The sequence below is a fragment of the Tamandua tetradactyla genome, chromosome 10, assembly GCF_023851605.1.
Source record: "Tamandua tetradactyla isolate mTamTet1 chromosome 10, mTamTet1.pri, whole genome shotgun sequence".
Lineage (NCBI taxonomy): Eukaryota > Metazoa > Chordata > Mammalia > Pilosa > Myrmecophagidae > Tamandua > Tamandua tetradactyla.
The window spans coordinates 64,079,856-64,086,600 of record NC_135336.1 but is presented as its reverse complement, the minus strand read 5'-3'; the positions used below and the strand labels follow the sequence as shown (position 1 = coordinate 64,086,600).

At 40.9% G+C, this 6,745-nt stretch overlaps 1 pseudogene; it reads left to right on the top strand.

Moving 5' to 3' along the window:
• Positions 1-402: 402 nt before the first annotated feature.
• LOC143647683 (uncharacterized protein KIAA0513 pseudogene) lies at positions 403-1,080 on the top strand (annotated as a pseudogene).
• The last annotated feature ends 5,665 nt before the right edge of the window (positions 1,081-6,745 follow it).

Sequence of the window (6,745 nt, the reverse complement as noted above, 5' to 3'; positions counted from 1 at the left end):
TCAGTAAAGCAAACATAATTACATTCCAGAACACAGTTCAAAAATATTTATAAAAACAGTGTGCTTGACATTGCCTGGGAAGGACCCAGTTGCTGGTGGCCAGTGCAGTTGGTTAGCTTAGGGGCGGAATCCAGACAGTGCCCATTTGCTTCCAGTTCTCCCGCTGCGATGCCTCAGGGCCTCGGACCAGCTCTGAGGGCACCTTCTTGGGAGCCTGCTGCTCCCACACAGCTTGTGGGCCTGGGAGGCTCCCAAGGGTGCAGCTGGGAAGCCAGCTGTCTCCAACTCCATAACCTGATTAGTAGCCATCCGAGCCAGGAGACCCCAAAGGGTCCTGAAAACCTGCTGACTGAATTTGGAACCTGAAACACCCACCTCCAGACCCCTCCAAACACCACAGTCATGGCTGCCGAAAGCTCCCTAGGTGACAGGGCTTTGGAGAGCAAGAGCTCGGAGTCAGCGGACAGTGACAATGCGGGCGAATTGCCCTCCCTCCCGCTGTTCATCCTCCTGCCACTCCTTGTCCAACCAGAGCGCCAGCTCTGCCAAGATGCTGGAGTTGCAGGAGTTCATGCGCCTTTACATGGGCAAGGTCTTCTCTATGGAGGAGGACTGGACCAGAAGTAAAAAGCCAAGTTTGGAGAGTACTGCAGCAACCAGAACAGAAAGGGAGGGGAGTGGTTTGCTCACTATGCCCAACTCCACAATTTCAACTGTGTTTTGGTCCCCACATTTTGCCGCTTGGTGCTGTCACCAGCTGGATGAGTTCAGGCCTCCAAGAGCCTCATGTCCTTGTACTTCACCATGTTGGTAAACCACATCTGCTCCCCTCAATATCCAGGGAGAAGGTTGCCAGAAGTGTCGACTCCTACCTGAAGTCAGCGAACAGCTAGTCAGCGGAGAAAGACATGGCCAAGCACTCCTGAAGACCACCTGGGTAAGGACCGAGATCATGAAGGGCTTCTTTGGGGGCTTGAGACCAAGCTGAAGGGACCCTTGTTCAAGAAACATGAGGATGGTGAAAGCAGATCCAAGGAGAAGTGGCAGAAGATAGTGCTGGTGTACAGCCCAGAGGAGTAAACGAAGGGGGAGAGCATCAACCTGAAGCAACAACCCATCCGGTAAGCCTTGGCCCACAGCTTTCATCACCATCTTGGGTGGGGGAGGGAGTGTGTGTGTGTGTGTGTGTGTGTGCGTGAGGGGGTGTCAGTGACCACTGACCCCCATGTTCATTTTCTAGCTGCTTTTGTGTCTTTCAGTAATGAAGGTCATCCACACCCAATAGGATGGCTAAAATGAAAGACAAAGACAATAACAAGTGTTAACAAGGATGTGGAGAGATTAGAGCCATCATATACTGTGGTGGGAATATACAGTGGTGCAGCTGCTGTGGAAAACAGTCTGGCAGTTCCTTAAAATGTTAAACATGGAGTTAATATAAAACCTGGAAATTCCACTCCCTAGGATATAGCTAAGAGAAGTGAAAACATGTTCACTTAAAAACTCATGCATGAATGTACATGGCAGCATTGTTCATCATAGCTTAAATGGAAACAGCCCAATACTCATCAATATAAATGATAAATAAAGTGCAATATTAGTTGGCCATGAAAAGGTATAAGTTCTGATGCATGCTACAATGTGGATGAACCTTGAAATCACAAATGGAAGAAGCCAGACACAAAAGACCACATAATATATGATTCCATTTATATGAAAGTCCAGAATAGGCAAATCCATAGGGTCAGAAAATAGATTCGTGGTTGCCAGAGGCTGGGAGCAGGAGAGAAGTGGGTACAGAGTTTATTTTTTTTTTTTTTTTTTTTTTTTTTTTTTTTTTTAAAGGAAAGACAGAGAGAAGGAAGGAAGGATAGAAGGAAGGAAGGAAGGAAGAAAGGGAAACATTTTTAAACATTTTCTTGTTTTATTGTATTCTGTTTCTCCGTTTTTGTTACATGGGCTGGGGCCGGGAATCGAACCGAGGTCCTCCGGCATAGCAGGCAAGCACTTTGCCCGCTAAGCCACCGCGGCCCACCCCAGAGTTTATTTTTGAGATGGTGAAAATGTTCCAGAATTAGATTGTGGTGACAGTTGCACAATCCAGAACATATTAAAAACCACTGAATTTAGACTTTAAAAGGTCAAATTTTATGATATGTAAATTAGATCTCAATAATGATAAAAGAAATGAGGATGTCCTGGTTGAAGTGATAGAGCAGTGGTCAGGAGACAGCCTGCCCCTATCCTGCTCTGTAGATGGCTGTTTACACTGCTCTCAGTCCTCCAAAACCCTCCATCACCATATTTTAATATACATCTACTCACAAGTAAGGCAGTGTTCTAGCACCCAGAATCCATGTGGGTGTCAGACATGGCCACTCCTTTGAAAACTGCTGTCTGGCCACAGTAGAACCACCAGAACCCAGTGTGAGACTGTGTGCAGAACAGCTGGGAAAGGTGTAGAAGTTCAGAGCTGGAGCTACCCAGAAGACCCTGTGAGGAGGTGGGACTTGAACCTGGTTAGGGTCCAGAAGAGAAAGGGACTCCGGGCTCCCAGTGACTGACCTTGGCCCCTCCCTGCAGATTTTTCTGTAAAGGAACAAATAATATTTTAGGCTTTGTGGACAAGAGGTCTCTGCTGCAGTTACTCAACTGTAAAGTTGGAATACTAAGCAGCAGTCAGCAATACATAAATGAATGAGTGTGATGTTTGCCAATAAAACTTTATTCAGAGAATCTGGCAGTGGGCTGCATTTGACTCACAGGGCTTCAGAATTTTTCTTAATTGAGTGTCTCTGTCAACTTGTTTGCCCTCTGTGCATATGGAGGGTCCTTACCAGATATCCATTTATGACTTCACCCCCACTAGAAAAGCAGTTCTTCCAGAACCTTCTACTTTGTCTTGGGCCTCCATGGGGAATGGAGAAGCAGAAATCAATGGCTTCCATTTGAATTGGACGAATCCAAAGATTTACACAACTCCCTCCTCATCTTAGATTTGCATTGCAGCATAGATTTGGCTTTCGCATCCTGTTTTTGCCTACTCTCCTAAGAAACACAGGCCCCTGGGAACCATCTTTATTTGGAAAAAGATTTTCCCTTCTCAGCTCTACCTCTCTGAGACAGTTTTTTTTTTTTTTTTTTTTTTTTACTGTATAGTATAACAAAATAGAGACAGAAAAATAGCAATAATTTTCAAAGCACATTTCAACAAGTAGTTATAGAACAGATCCCATAATTTGTCATGGGCTACCATTACATCATCTCAGATTTTTCCTTCTAGCTCCTCCAGAATACTGGAAGCTAGAAGGAATATTAATATAGTAATTAGCAGCCATATTTGTTTAAGTCTCATTTTCTCTGTTATACCTACTCTGTCTCCTTTAATCCTTCTCCCAATCTATAGGAAACTTTGGGAAATGCCTGTTCTGATTTTTTCATATTGAGAAGGGCTATCCACACTGAAGGATAAAGGGATGTGAATAGTTGATCATCTAGAGAGGCTGGTCCCTCTGAGTGTCAGGATTTATCTGACCCTAGGAACTCTCTGTGAATTTTATGCTCCAAGAGGGCAAACCTGGTGCATAAAACCTTTATAGAGTCTCAGTTCAAACCCCAGGTGCTGAACAACAAAGAGGTTTCCTGGAAGCAACTCTTAGGCCTCTTTATGGGTAGTCAGCTTTTCCCCCGACAGAAATAAGTTTCATAAGGTCAAGCCTCAAAAGACAGGGCTTGGCCTGTTTTCTTGGGGGTTCCCAATGGTTGAGAGGGTACCCACAGGTTCCCAGATTAGAGAGTTTGTTTCAGTCAACAGGAGTAATGTCGATTGGTGTGCTAGTTTGAAACTATTAAGTACCCCAGAAAAGCCATATTTCATATGTATATATAATTTTTCCCCTTCAGATCCTCAAGGTGCTTTACTAATACTTTTAATTATCAGCCCACCATAGTGTGAGGGTGTCCTGTTATATGAAGCTATAGAGAATTGTAGGGCCTCATTCCCATTCTGGACTGCAGGAGTTTGGGTGGTTTATATGAGCTATCTGGACAGGTTTATTTGAATTGTGTTACCGAAAATGTGGATTTTAGACGTAATAAACCTCTCTAACTTTGAGCTCATACAGAAACTGAAGGTCTCGAGTATATATACTGTCATCTTTTACCCTGCATTCTAATTTACCATAGACCCAGGTGGATTGACTTTGCTTTTAACTCTAACTGGGGTCTGATCTCCTTTGCAGTTAATTTAACTGTTATTATGTATAGCTATGCTGACTTTCAGGTCTGTAGCACTCTATTTCTGGGACCCAGGTGTCACAGAGCTACTCAAAGTTCCAGGGAAATATCAACTAATACACATACATCAGTGTCTCAGAATCCAGAAATGCATCTACAACTTCAGACCATTTGTGGGTACTGTAAGGGACCACAATCAAGGCTCCCATTTTCTTATGAGTATTTTCTGAGAGAGACTTATCATATTTGTTTTTTTGTTTCTGTCTTATTTTACACAACCCATTGTTCCCAAGGTTATTCTGCTCATTGTGGGCCCCTAGATGTCCCTCCATTTTGCAGCCACACCAAATCCCATCATAGAAATGCATCACTGTTCACCATTGTGCTTCTCAGTCATTCTATCTTTTGGCTCACCCCATCTATTGGGCATAATGGATAATGTCCAAAATAAACAAACCATATCTTATGGTAAACTAAATACACACACACACACACACACACACACACACACATATATATATATTTATAGCAATACAAAAAATACCTAACAAGTTAAAAATTTTAATGTCTACAAAAAATTACTGAGTATGCAAAAAACTAGGAAAAGCCAACCGATAATAAGGAAAAAAGCAATCAATAGAAACAGACCTGGGAATGGCACAGATGATAGTGGATTAGTAAAGAGGACATTAAAAGGATTATTACCATTATATTTCATATAAGATGATGAGAAAAGTTTCAGGTTATTAAGTAGAGACAAAGATGCAAAGATGCAAACATACACACACACTGTCACCAAGTACAGCTTAATAGAAATGAAAAATAAAATATCTTGTATGAAATATACACTGCATGTGATTAACAACAGATGAAAGACTGCAGCAAAAGATCAGTGAACTCAAAGATTTAGAGACAAAACCTTCCTAAAAATAAAACCCAGAAAAATTAAAACTAAAGTAATATGAAGAGCCTAAGTGTGCTATTACTTTGAGCAATCCACCACAAGTGAAATTGAAGTCACAAAAGGAGAAAAGTGAGAGAAACAATGGCAGAAATTTGTTCAAAAATTTGATAAAAAATAAATACCCCTAGATTCAAGAAGCTCCATAAACCCCAAACAAAACACGCACAAAAATAGTCACACCAAAGCACAAATAATCAAATGGCTTAAGACCAGCAATTAATAGAGAATCTTAAAATCACCCAGAGGATATTCTAGACAACTTACCTACTAAGAATATATATATATACTATATTCGAACAACCCACCACAAGTGAAATTGAAGTCACAAAAGGAGAGAGGTGAGAGAAACAATGGTAGAAATTTGCTCAAAAATTTGCTCAAAAATAAATACCTTTAGATTCAAGAAGCTCCATAAACCCCAAACAAAACACGCACAAAAATAGTCACACCAAAGCACAAATAATCAAATGGCTTAAGACCAGCAATTAATAGAGAATCTTAAAATCATCCAGAGGATATTCTAGACAACTTACTTACTAAGAATATATATATATATATATACATGTTTGCTCTGTCAGTTCTGTTTCCTTGGAGAAACCTAATAACCCAAATCTATGCCCATCCAATCTACTCTTTAATCATCTGTTTACTCTTTTTGACTGTCTCATTTTCCACATCTCTCTTTAAATATTACTATCAATGCAAGAGCTAATGTTATAAAGGGAGAACAAATTAAGTACTATTTCATAATCCACATTATATAGAAATTCATTTATACAGATCTCTACATATGAGCTGGTTTGAAAGAATTACATACCCTAGGAAACCATGCTTTAATCCCAATCCATGTTGTGGAGGCAGCCCTTTCTTTTAATCTTTATTGCTGTCTAGGATCTTTTTTATTGTCTCATGGAGATGTTTCTCCACCCATTCAAGGTGGGGTTGCTTACTGGAGCCATTTAAGAGGGATCCATTTTGGACAAAGCTTGAGAATTTGATTAGATTATCTCTACAGAGATGTGGCTCGTTAAATTGTGGGTATTAACCTTTGATTAGTTAGAGATATGACTTCACTCATTCCAGGTGGGTCTTGATTAGTTTACTGGAAAACTCTGAAAGAGGAAACATTTTAGAGAAAGCTTCAGAGTCATGAAAGAGCCATGAGAGAGCAACGAGAACCACGAGAGCCCATGCCATCAGAGACCTTTGGAGATGAAGAAGGAAAACGCCCCTGGGGAAGCTTCAAGAAAGCTAGCAGATGTCACCATATTCACCATGTCTCTTCCCAGTTGAGAGAGGAACCCTGAACTTATGCCCCTAGATTGGACATTTCTATGGCATTTCTTTAATTTGGACATTTTTACAGCCTTAGGACTGTAAGTTTCAACTTAATAAATTCCCCTTTTTAAAAGCTGTTCTGTTTCAGGTAGATCACATTATAGTAGCTAACAAACTAGAACAACATACATTCGCCAAGTTGAGCAAAATATTAAGCATTAAAAGGAACATGAAAAAGCAGGATCTTTCATACACTGCTAATATGAG